Below are 13,477 nucleotides of genomic sequence, written 5' to 3' on the forward strand. Positions count from 1 at the left end.
TTCTCGAACGCAAGAAATTCTTAACTCGGGTTCAGGTCCCAGGAGAAAGCGTATTGGAATTCCTTGGTGCTTTGCGTCACCTGGGCTCCTTTTGCAATTTCGGAGCGACTTTAGAAGATCGCATCGCCAAGATTTTTCTGGCTGGACTACGATCATCAGAGGTAGAAGATCGCTTAATCCGAGAGGCTGCGGGGGCTCAGCCACCAAGCCTCGAACGTGCTGTACTCCTTCCTCAGCAGTTCGAGCAGTCCTCTCGCGATTGCGATCAGTACCGCCAGCTATCAACAAATTTAAACTTGCGAGTACAGTCTTGTGTTGAGCGGGTCTTCGCGCCGCGGACGCAAGACAACGCCGCTCAACCGTCACCGTCATCAGGCCGTGTCCAAGACGGTGAGCGCCAGCAATTCGTTGCCTCCTCATCCCGAGCTGAAGGTTTCAATTTATCTCCGCACCACCAACCGCGCCCATCGGCTTGTGTTTGCGAGCGACGACCAGCACGTGACGCCCCTCCGGGAGCGCGTGCTTTCCGTTACGGTGCACCATTATGCGACTTTTGTGGCCGTCAACCCCACCCTCGGGACCGATGCCCCGCGTCGGGGGCTACGTGTTTTTCATGTGGCAAAGCCGGACACTTCGCCAACGTGTGTCGGAGTCGTTCACCTCCATCCGCCTGCGATCGGCGCCAGCTGGCCTTTCCCGCTGGGCGCGGCCGAGGATCCGGTCGCCGACTTCCGCCAAACGGAGGCAACCGAGCGCGGGCCCCCATCCATGGCATCATGACCTTCCCCGAGGAGGACGAGGACGAGGAGATCCTGTCCACTGTCTACACCGTCAGACCGGCCGGAAGTCCTTCGCAGCATGACCGTCACCGTAGCCTCAACTTCGTAGTCGACGTGGAGGTGAACAATTTTCCCATGTCCCTTCTGATTGACACTGGGTCCGAAGTCTCAATTCTCTCTGAAGCGACGTTTTCACGGCTCACGACCTCTAAAGAACTACAGTTAAGAAAACCGCCACGGACCCTCGTCCATTATCTGCGAGGGCAGATCCCCGTTCTGGGTTGTTTTTACGGACTTGTCAAATTTCAGGATTGGTCGGCGACTATTCTTTTTTATGTTGTTCGTGACGGCCGATCGCTCCTTGGCACCGATGCCGTGCGCGATCTGAAACTTATCCTTTCGGGCGCGTCTCTGACGTGTCGTATCGTTCATACAGGTGGCTCCCGTTCAACCATCCCGGGACATGGGACACCGGCTGGTGTTTCACAGCCAACGAGTCCCAGTCCATCAGGTTCTTCAGACGAGTCTCAGAGACCTTCGAAAGTATCTTCAGATCCATTGAACATGCCCAGTCCTCTAAATCGTTTTTCAAGTATCCCACATGAGCCATCTGTGCCAGGTGTATTTCCACCGAGGACACCAAGCACAGCTACGTCGAGGGACGTTTCCAAGCTTCCTGCAGGCTTCGAACATTTCGAAGATCTCTTTTCACCTGGTCTAGGTCTGGTAAAAAACCAAACCCATACGATCACCGTCCGTCGAAATGTGCCGCCAGTTCAAGCCAAGCTCCGTCGACTGCCGATCACCCTGCGTGACGTAGTAACGGCGGAGATCCTGAAGCTCGAGCAGCAGGGAGTTATCGAGCGCGTGAGTGCTTCGGAGTGGGTTTCGCCCATCGTGGTTGTTAAGAAGAAAGAGGGCGGCATCCGTATGTGTGTGGATCTCCGAGCGCCGAATAAGGCCATCGTTGTCGACTCTTTTCCGCTCCCACACATTGACGAGCTGTTGAACTCCTTAAGTGGAGCATCCCATTTTTCCAAGTTGGATCTCGCATCAGCATACTATCAGGTCCGGCTTGATCCTAAAAGCCGTGACCTTACAGCGTTCATCACTCATGAAGGCCTTTTTCGTTTCACACGAGTTTGTTTTGGCCTGGCTTCCGCGCCTGCAGCGTTCCAGAAGATCATGTCTAATATCCTCAAAGACTGCAAGGGCGTACAGTTTTACTTGGACGACGTCATTGTGTATGGTTCGTCTCAGCAAGAACACGATGAAAATCTGCATACTGTGCTCCAGAAAATTTCCCAAGCTGGGATGAAACTCAATAAGAAGGCCGTTTTTAGTGTCCAAGAGCTTACTTTTCTCGGACATCGTCTGTCGGCGGGAGGCTTAGCGCCCCTTCCGTCAAAGATAGACGTCGTTCTGAATTTTCCGGCGCCATGTGACCCGTCTCAGTTGAAGGCATTCTTGGGCCTTGTCGAATATTACAGTAAGTTTATCCAGCACTGTGCCACCATTGTGGAGCCCCTTCGTCGTCTTCTACGCAAGGGTGTGACTTTCGTCTGGTCGTCCGAAGCCGACACCAGTTTCCAGCAGATCAAGGCCTGCATTCAGCAGGCACCCATTTTGACTATGTTCGACCCTTGCCTCCCAGTTGTTGTGTTCACGGACGCCTCAAACTACGGGCTGGGAGCTGTTCTACAGCAACAGCATGGATCCCAGCTGAGGACTGTTGCTTTCGCCTCCCGTTCTCTCACGGAAGCAGAGCGAAAATACTCAACTGGGGAGAAAGAGGCTCTCGCAATCCTCTGGGCCTGCGAGAAATGGCACATCTACCTCTGGGGTCGACAGTTTACCATCCGGACCGACCATTAAGCATTGGTCACCCTGATGTCTACGCAAGGAGCTGGCGTTCGCCCATTGCGCATCAGCCGCTGGGATGCCAGGCTCTTCAATTACAACTTTGTAATGGAGTACCGCAAAGGAGCCGACAATGTCGTTGCTGATGCCCTTTCTCGCCTTCCAGTTCACGATACTGAAGATGGTACGACTTTTAGAGAAGAAATTGTTTCCATCGTCTGCGCTTTCCTCACAGAGAAGGATTTCCAGGAGGCAACTTCACGAGACCCTGCGTTGCGTGAAGTCATGAAATATACTTCATCATCATGGCCAGAGGAAGGCAAGCTATCTCCAGAACTCAGGTCATATTTCGTTCTTAGAGATAAGCTTTCCGTGGTCGACGGACTCCTTTTCCAAGGGGAGAAGATCATCGTGCCGCCGAGTCTGCGCGACAAGGTTATCCAGGTCGGCCATGAGACCCATCAAGGAATATCGAGGACGACGAGTTTTATAAAGGAACTTTATTGGTGGCCACATATCGCAGAAAACATCAAGAACGTAATCCAGCATTGCACTGTTTGTCACTCCACCGACAAGCCCGCTAAGGCTTCCCCGGCACCCCTACAGCCGGTAGCGTTTCCTTCCCGTTCGTGAACCAAGCTTGCCATCGACATCGTTGGGCCGTTTGAGCAAGCCCCACCAAAAGAACGTTACTTCATTACTTTGGTGGACTACCACAGCAAGTGGCCGGAAGTGGCTTCGTCCCACAACGTCACGACAGAGTCAGTCGTTGACTTTTTGAAATCGATTTTTTCTCGAGAGGGCCTGCCTCTCGAGATAACAACAGATAACGGTCCACAATTCACATCCCATGAGTTCAACCAGTTCCTACAGACAAATGGCATAAAACACGTAAAATCTTCCCTTTATCACCCTCAAGGTAATGGGCAAGTTGAAAGATTCAATAGAGTCCTAAAGTCCGTCATCCAGTTGGCAATGGTGCAACGCCGTCCGCTTCGAGAGGCCATCACTGAATACCTTGGAGTTTATCGAGTTTATCACGTCCCCCAGCCCGACCGCAGCGACCCAAGCAATGACCAGCTTGGCTCGACGACTATGTCTGCGATTATGTGTGTGCTGAATGAATTTTTGTGCCCTGTGTGCTCATGATGAAACGTTGCGGGATAGGATATGTGTAGATAGTTTTGGTTCCCAGATTTATTTCGTTCTTCATGTTCTCTCTTTTTTTATTTTACGGAAGGAAGAAAATGATATGTTGTAAATACCTTTCGTAGCCTGATAGATTTCGTTTCTTTTTGCTCTCCTTTTGCTTTATTTTATGAAGGGAGAAATGTTGTAATTGAGTTTATGAATCGCCACCAGGGTGCCCCTTTTCCTTTAATCGCCCTTGTGCGCGTGAATAAAGAAGTGCGTAGCAGCGTTCGCCGGGGCTGGACGTGTCCTTTTTCCTTCGGCGTGTCCGCTTGGCCGCGGGCCGCCGCTGCCCTCCACGCCATCGTCGTCGTACCGTAAGCCTTCCTGCGCAGATATCCTAATGCAGTATAGCCCCTCAAACACTACAGAATGCTCGCGTTTTTTGGGGAAGATATAAGCAAATTCAGAAAGACTCGTAGAATGCCCAAACAGTTTTTTTTTCATTAGTCCCAAAGCTATATACACCGTTTATGGCGCACATCAACGGTTCTGACAGTGTAGTTTCACGACCGAAGACAACTCAATCAGAATCATTCAATCACCGAGCACTCACAAACCGTGAAGAGGTTCTCAGTGTCAAGTAAAAGGAGGCGGAGAAAAGCTTCTTGGACGACGAAACCCAATCCAGTGACAGCGGCACCGGCTCGTTAGAAGTATTCTTGGAGCAGTCCACTCCACCCCGCACACACTCGCCCCGTCGAGCGCACGAACGTTAAAAGGGGGGTTCAACGATTTCCGGACTTCGGTCAAAGATTTCTGGAAGTTGCCCTCTGACACTTCTGAAGTAAAGAACAGAAAACCGATTTCGCCTGCGTGTCCATTTTGTTGCATAAAAAAAAGATGAATATTGGCATTTCGGGCACCCCTCAACTCACTCCCAGCCTTCAGGGTCACACCTGGTCCCCCTCCTAGTGACGTCATTCGGAGTGCCGTGTAGGTTCCCGTGTGCCCCCTCGGACGACGCTTCCTCTCCCTCTCTCTGCTGACATTAGCGGGCGTTATGCTGCAGCTTGGAGCCGAGCGAGGGCACGTAATCTTCTAGCCGTAGTTCCTACGGCTGCCACTTGGGGCTGCAGGTGGGGGAAAAAGCTCGACTTTTGCTTCGCGTTTGTGCAGCGGAATCGCGACATTCTTAAAGGGGCGGTGCAACAATTTGCAGACTTTGGCTAATTAATTGCGGGAATTGATCGCGGCCACATATAAAACGAAGGACCGAAAACTATTCTTTCCTGTATGCCCCCGCTTTCATTAAAAAAATAAAAGAAATTGGTATCTTGGCACCCCTCAACTCAACATGAAGCGGCACCAGCTTCGCCTGTGACGTCATTAGGAGTGGCGTTGGCATCCGGCTGGGTGCTTCTGGCTTCCGTTTCCCCAGCGCTCGCCGGCTCGCCGCTCTCCCAGCTCTCCCGTCTATTCCCGACCAACATGGCGGCATGGGCGGACGGCCTGAGCGACGTCGAGCGCAAGATGCTTGCGTATAGTAAGTCAGTTGGACTTGTGCGGCGGGCAGTCGACGCGGCGGGCAGTCGAAGTCGAGGTCGAGACACCAGGAACAATAACGATACCACGATAGTACGGACCACGACCAATGCACTCCGTCGAGCGAGGAAAAGACAAAACGTCCGGGCTGCTCGTGTAGCGGGTGGTTCTCATTTGAACCCGTTCGCATTTCTACCTTCTCGTTTTTACCTTCTCATTTCAACCCAGCGCAAAACAACTTTCGCATTTCTCCCTTTCTCATTTAAACCGTTCTCAAAACAAACTTTCGGGTTTTGACCCTTCTCAAAACGACTTTTCTCATTTTAACCTTTCTCATTTCAAATTTCCTCAAAACATACTTTCTGGTTCTGACCATTGTCAGAAAGACGTTTCTCATTTTAATCTCTCTCATTTCGAACCTTGATTACTCTAACATGATGATCTCGCAATCTTTCTGCGGTATTTATGGCGAATTCGGGTAATTAATTGCCTTCGAGCTCTTGCCTGTGGCACCGGCCACCAAAAACGCGCCAGCGGCGCATCACGTGACCCTCTCCACCCGAATGCAAGGCACAATGAACTGGCGTTTTTAGTTGACTGGGTCGCAAATGAGCTCTGTTAACTTCTTCTTCGATCATTCTATGGTACCATGAGCACGCTGCATACGCCAACAACATAAACTACGACTCTTTGAGATGTGTGTAAACAGAAGCGGCTTCACAAAACGTTTCAAAATATTGGCATTACCACAGTCCGTACAGCTGACAGATTATTAAAATATAAAATCAATGAAGGGGCAGATGTATAAATCAGTGTGATGCTGCCCGCACGCGCGTCAAATTTCAATAAACTTCGTTTGAATTTTCGATTAACTGTTGCCACGGAGGCTTGCCAGCGTCGCTTTCCATATTCTGTTTACTGTTAGTACCTTTTTTGGAATCCTCAGTCTTCTCATTGCACCCACCCTCCTTGAAATTGTAATGCGTGTTCAAGTTTCAAACTTCATCACTATGCATACTTTTTTTTTTCAGCGGTGTAATAACTTGTTATTACATAGTTGTAAAATAAAATGATGTATGATGCAGCCCGTGTCTCAGAGCAAACATACCTTGCTCAGGCTGGGTAAATTCTTCCAAAAATGTTGACTTTCTTTGAAACATAAATTATCTTTCTCTTCGTTGTTTTTGCTATCTCGTCTCAGAGAACAAAAGGGTGCCTGTCTCGATGGCTTTGTTTGCCACTCGAACCCGCTATTTTCCGCCTCAGCGAGCATTGTTTCGTTTGGTTCCCTATCCCGATTCGGATGTGACGATACCGGATACAGTCTGGCAGACAAGCTGCCCGACCTCTTGGAGCTCGGGAAAACTTCTGCTGGTAAATTGCCGGTACACGCCTGAGAAGCGCAACCCGAAAAGCTTGCACCCGCCAGCCTTTGACCACGCGAACGCCCTTGCCGAAGATATGAGAAAACTTTTTTTCAGGGGAAATTACCACCCGAATTGGCCATTACAAGCAATAACACACGACTAGCACAATGATCCATCCGTTCCACATGACGACATGTTACGACATACAGCGACAGAAGAGAAATGAAGTGCCGAATCTGCGCTATCACTTTTGAAACCACGTCACCATGTGACCACGTAGCTACGTCAACAGACTCGGGGTGGCACGCAGGCATAAGGAAAATTGTTTCATGTGCTATGCAAGAGATGGGGCCGCTTCGCTTCATCGTCAACCTTCATCCTCAACTGTTTTTCCTTCTTTCTATACCTCACTACGGTGTTCAAATGACAACGGGTTCAAATGAGAAAGGGTCGAAACGCGAAAGGTTAAAACGCCAAGGGCGTTTTGCGAATGGGTTCAGACGAGAAGGGTTCAAATGAGAATGGGTTCAAATGAGACGGGTATAAATAAGAAAGGGTCGAAACGCGAAAGGTTAAAACGAGAGGGGCGTTTTGCGAATGGGTTCAAACGAGAAGGGTTCAAATAAGAATGGCTTGTTTCGAGATACACCCCGTGTAGCCGCCGTAGGCGCCTCGGGCGTCGACGGATAGCGGCGGCGGAACGTTTGGTTGACTGGCGGTAGATGGCGCCACAAATCTTTTAGCTGTAATATTAGGATTTTGAAGCGTTTCTGCATGCCTAAACAACAAGATTTTTTTAACTTAACCTTAAATCAAACTTACAATCGCCTAACACCGTCACTTACAAAAACCACTCCGATATGACGTCATACCACAGGTTCTATTGGCGTTTTTTTATTTTGCGATTACGCAGCGAAATAGAGGTATTTTGGGGTATGGTGGCACTTTTTCTCTTACTTATGCCGAAGTAAACAATATAAAAAATACAAGCTGCACATTTGTTCAGTGTTAAAATCATTGCACCGCCCCTTGGAGGAGGTGTTTTCTCTATCCTCCGGGACACGCTAAACAACGTAAAAATGACGAGATGCAAATTCTTTTAATCAAAAAATCGTTGCACCGCCCCTTTAACTATGCACTCCAACACAGGAACACGAGAACTGCGCACGACACAAGGCGAAAACGGCGAGTTCACATCGGAGAAATTAGCGTCTTGCGAACTACGACTGGCCCCAACTGCCTCAACTTGCTTGACGTACAATATTGCCAAGCGTCTCTTGTGAAAGAAAAGCGTGCGTTAAAAAAAATAAAAAATATATAAAAACACAAAATGATTTTTTTTCGGAAACGTTTTTTGTATGAGCTACGCGGCTATTTTAATCCCAGTTAAAACCAAAATGAAAATATAAGCGCTCGCAAACCAATGCAAACGAGAAGGAAAGTAGGTAAGCCGCATGGCCATTGCATCAACTATGGCTTCTGCCACTGATCTCTATTGTAGTAGGCTGGATCGCGGCCTCGGCAGCTGGGGCCGAGTGCCGCCACCGGCGGCCATTGATTGACGCCAGCCAATGCTTGGGGCTCTATAGGAAGAACGAGAAAAAAGGACGTTTTACCCTGTTGCTAAGCTGTTGTCGGCACTGGAACTTTTTGAATGCTTTTCGATAAGCCCGTCAAATAGCTTGCGTACAAACATTAAACTGACAGCCCCTCGCAGTTCTTATAAATAAATATTTTATGGTCGAGAGTGACTCCGCTGTAGTGCAGCTCAATGAGGCGAGAGTTACCTAGAGTTACCGCGGAGTAGGTGGCGGTTTTGTTGAGTCGGGTTTAGCAGACGAAAAGCTCGGATGGTTTGCTACGCGGAAATCGCTCACTCCCGGAAAGCCGCTGTCGAGATGGAACTTCTTTGTCATTCATCAACTTCTGGACTTCCCTAAGGACGGTCTTATTGACGGAAAGTTCCTTTGTTTACTCCACTACGAGAGCAAGCTCGCTAGCTCAGCCGTAGGTGCTCCGGTACGTTTGATTTTTTTTATTCGGCGACCGGACGTTTGACAAATACCGATTCGATCTCCAAACACCCGACATAAGAATCGCAGCGCACCATGAAATACTCGCCTCCGAGCACAGCGTACATGCTTCAATATGCTTACTTTTGTGCACTTTTCCCATAGACTTGCGTGTATTGCCTGGTGTCAAGCAATGGCCGCCGGTGGCGACACCGACGGGCTCCCGCAGGGGGGGGAAGGTGCCGCCGCTTCCAACGCACCCTCCTCAGAATTTACGGCGCTCCGTGGGGGCCGCCATGTTAAAACTTGATACCAGTGTTGCTGCATCTCTAGGTCATCTTTAAGTTAGAGCTGACAGAGAAAATCTGGCCACGGCGCAACGCCGATGTACGCTGGAAGCTAGAGCCGGTTTGCTTTCGTTGTTTTTGTTTGGTCGGAGAGAATCTAGCAACAACGCACGTTCAACATGGCGCCGGTATTGCTTCGGCAGCTTCGGTTGGACCACGTTTGACGCGGTTTTCGAGCACATGTAGCGAAGACGTGACCGGAGAAGTGCCCCTGTGATGGTCCCGGAAGACGGAAAGTATCATTCGTACTCGTCGTGTGTGCTTTGAAAGCGAAGGGAGTAAGAGGGTCCACGAGTGCGCAGCCACAAGCCAAGGTTCACGACAGCGCTCCGTTGACTTCGGCGATCTCGTTCTGTTTGGTGCATAGAGATAGGTTTGGCGCAACCGGTGCAACACGGCGATGGGCGCCAAAGAGTTGAAACGTTCGTGGTGTGTGGTGCGGTGCTTGGAGGTAGAAGCCCATACTAACACGAAGCGCAAATTGGTTATTGTGGGGTTGAAATTCAGCGGTTTCAGTCCCGTCGTCGTCAGCTGATCCGGTCCAGCTGGTCCGGGAGGACGCAGTGAGCGCTTTTAAAAGTAAATCTTCCTTCGTTCCGTTTCAAAATGTGCAAGATTCTCGACGCATACCGTGAGTAAAAAGCTGCGGGCGTTTTCAACAAAATTACGTCGTTTTAATTGAACAATGGACTCCGGATTGTTGTCCAAGACCTGCCGTTTTTCTGCTTCGTGCTGTTGGCGTTTGCACAGCGACGCACACCGCCTGAGTAGATGATTCGGTCCTGCAAACGACCGGTCATACAGAATTTTAGGGAAACTTAAGTCGCCACCGATATTTTCTTGTAAATCTCGTGTGAGTTTGTTGCGCTCGTCATGTGGTGTGAATAAATTGGGGCAACGTTTCCTCCTGCCTGCGGATGCATGAACTGAGATCATTTTTTACGTAGTGAACATAGCGTTTTTTCTTTATTTTGGAAAGGTGATGGGGAATTTATTATGGTACAATCACTTGAGAGTTCAGAAATTGGAGAGAGCGAGCATGCTTTCCCAACTTTGTCTTTTTTCTCTCTGGCATTGCCCCTAGTTTCAAGTTGCAGTTTCAGTAGACATGCCTACTAGCAGGTACAAACTGCTCTAAAGCAGGTAAAAGACTGGTAAGTCAGGGCGGCGCGGACTTCGTGTTTCAAGCTTTTCGCAAGGTGACTGGGTAAGTGCTTTTGCGAGGTATGTGGAATACAGAAACGATTTTGTTACGCCCGTCGGTTGCGTCTCTCCAGGAAAACGAATAAGATGATCTACAAAGGCGCAATCACAAGTCAATATTTACGATACCAGTTCATTTGATTTGGTGGTCCGTGCTTCCCTGCTTTCTGCAACACCGTGTCATGGCGAAGAGCTGGAACGTTCACGGATTGTGCTGGGCTACCGGTTGACCCAAAGGCGAATCCAGAACTCCGTTTTTTGTTTTTTTTCTTTGGGGGGGGGGGGGGAGGAGGGGAGGGGAGGGAAAATTTAAAGCAAGATAGACAGGACTCGGGTTGCGCCTTTTGTTTTAACCGCCGCAGAGCCACAGTGCACCGACGGCCCCTAGATGTGCGCCGCTGCGCGGACTTTTGGTTCTAAGCCGTGCTTCGATACCGCCGCCGCGGACTTCAGTCTCGGTTGAAGCGACGGAGTGGTTCTCCAAGTTCAGAGTACAGTGTGCCTGCTAGGGTGCGGCCTACCCTATTTCGAACCCTCGTCCTTGAGTACCGAGCCTCCTACCACCTGGCAGGCCGGTGTTACTTGGTGTTACTTCGGGGGATCCACCCATGTCAAATCGCCCTTCGAGAAGTGGGCAGGGGGGGGAGAGGGGGGGGGGGGGAGGGGGGTGCGTCCCCGTCGCCCCCCTCTTGGGTCCGCCGCTGGGTTGACAGAAGCCCGCGTCGCCCGCATCGGCACTGAGTGCACTAGGGCTGTTGTAGTGGCTCTAGGCTGTTGATGCTCAAGCCTTTCATCTGCGGCTTGCCGCCACCTGATCCGGCTGCTCGACGGTGAGGAAGCGGCGAAAGTCACCTCTGAAGTAAATGTAAATCCTTGTTCATACAGTTATCCGGTGTCAAAGTGTGGAAGGTGTCCAACGTGTATTGAGGGCGGGAACTACGAGCGTTTTGCCTTGCATTCGTAACCGAAACCAGAACAGCGAGATAACTGCCTTGCGTACTCCAAAATGATGAAAGCAATAAGTCGTCAAAAACCCGTTTCTAGGGTTTCAAACCAAGTAAACAAGACAAATATAATTCAACTTCGTTGTCTGTATGCAGGAGGACTTATGTAACACAACAATACATTCTCGTTCCAAAACGAAAAAGAAAGTAAAACTCAGTCCGCCGTATATGGCAGCAACTTCTCCGCTGCAAAACCTATGCTGGCAACGTAAGCGGTTTTAATATGGCAGCCTCCGCTTTGCGCCGCGTTCTCTTTCCCTCCTTCCCCCCCCTGGGCTCCCGATCCGCGATCCAGCCTACTAAAATAGAGATCAGTGGCTTCTGCGCTCGCTGCAGCGCTGGCTTCCACGTTGTGCTGGTACGGAGCCTCTGCGATCGTTATAAAGCAGGGTGGTAAAGGTGGGTGAGGAGGAGTGGCAAATCCCGTGCGCCGACATCATAGGTCCCGAGTGAAAGATCGCGAAAGAGAGCGACAGAACACGAGAAAAAGAAAGCAATGTTGCCAGCTGAAGGACGAGAGTCGCAGTGGTAAACGCGATGACGGAAAACTCTCAGCAATATAAGCAGTGATAATTTAACGTTGTAAACTAAATTCTGAGCTATTCTAACGCTTATAAAAAGCAATATACTCGCTGCATTACCTTATTTCTGTTGAAATCTCGGAAACCATGTGTGGAACCCCGGAGGTCTGCCTGCATGCTCCGCCGCTTGCGGCAGCCAGATTGCATGGGAAAATGGCGAACCTTTTCCTCTGGCGTTATTATGTATGATCTCTATGTTATAAAGTCAGCTCCAATCCTTAAACACACCCCCCATACAATATTTGACGCTACGATTGCGTGTGGATACCTCCCCGTGCGATCCGAAACTGCAAGTAGGTCGTTAACGCTGGCAATCGGTTACGAAGAAAACGCCGCCATTTTCTCCGCGCCTTTGCAGTAGTAAATAGGGTAAATAGCTAGTAAAAAGTTAGTAACGCTCAGAAAAAGGTAGTAATGGCTGCATTTGCTTACTTTTTACTACCTATCACGTGTTTGAGATAGTAAATATTTAGTGAAAGGTAGTAACGATCAAAAATGGGTAGTAACTGCTGCAGTTACTAGAGGTTTACTAGCTTTTTTTAAAAGTGTGCGCTCTGTTTGATTTCCGTTTAAAACTTATACACGTATACGAAAACCAGCGTCAAAGAAAGTCAGGGTAACGGTGCGAAAAAATAAACGCTCGTTCCTTTGAGTGAAGAGTCCTTGTAACTTACACAATATTTATGATAAAGACAAATTGTTCCTGTTGACATATTTATTACATATTATAAAGCACTACAATACTCAAAACAAGAATGTTCTACGGGTTTCTAAAGACATGTTAGTCATACATTGTTAATAATTTTCTATTTCAACAGGTCGATAAATTATATTGTAAGTCATAAATACAATAAAACATCGGTGTTTGTTGATGTTTTGTTAAATTAAGAAACGAAGGTTAAGATAAACCAGGAAGCTGATAAACCAGATTAAGCGCAGGGCCTGTGTCTATTAAAATAACTCCATATTAACCCGAAATAAGCTTAATTTTACTTCGAAACCATCAAGAAATGACGACGTGTGGACTGGGTGAGAGCCTTTCTCGCCATCTTGTGGTCATCCAGGCGTTGCTGGGACTCGGCGGCTTTGAAATTGGAGGTATTGTCTTTTTCTTGATTACTACAATCTGTGATTATGTTGACTTTCACAACTCTGCCAGGTTTCTTGTTGCAGTTCAGTTTTCCTAAAAAACAACCCTAAGGTAAACAACAATTTTGCCTTCTTGAGGTATCACATCGAAACCTCTTGGACGCATTGTCGGCTTAAGTATATTTTATCTATGATATAGCAGAAGCTGTCCTTTACAATGTTCACGTATTGAGAAAGAAATTTCATAGAAACGCTGATTGTTGCAATCATGGTCTAATCATTGTTAGGCTAAGTTGAATTCTTTGCTCACGCTTGGCCCAGGGGCCCTGCGTTAGCGGAGCGAGCCGACTGGACCCTCCCGACGATGACGACGGACTTCTGTCGCCGAAGTCGAATGGGCGTGCTCCGCTAACTTTCGGCTCACACCTTCTGTCTAGAGCCGCAGATCGTAAGATGAAATATTTTATGCGAATGCATTTAAGTGCTCAGAAAGAGTTTTAGTATACATTCGTATGCACATGATTTTTAAAACATACGATTCATTTGTTTAATCACGAAA

This window comes from Ixodes scapularis, unplaced genomic scaffold (genome assembly GCF_016920785.2).
Source record: "Ixodes scapularis isolate PalLabHiFi unplaced genomic scaffold, ASM1692078v2 PGA_scaffold1__304_contigs__length_218370807, whole genome shotgun sequence".
Classification (NCBI taxonomy): Eukaryota; Metazoa; Arthropoda; class Arachnida; order Ixodida; family Ixodidae; genus Ixodes; species Ixodes scapularis.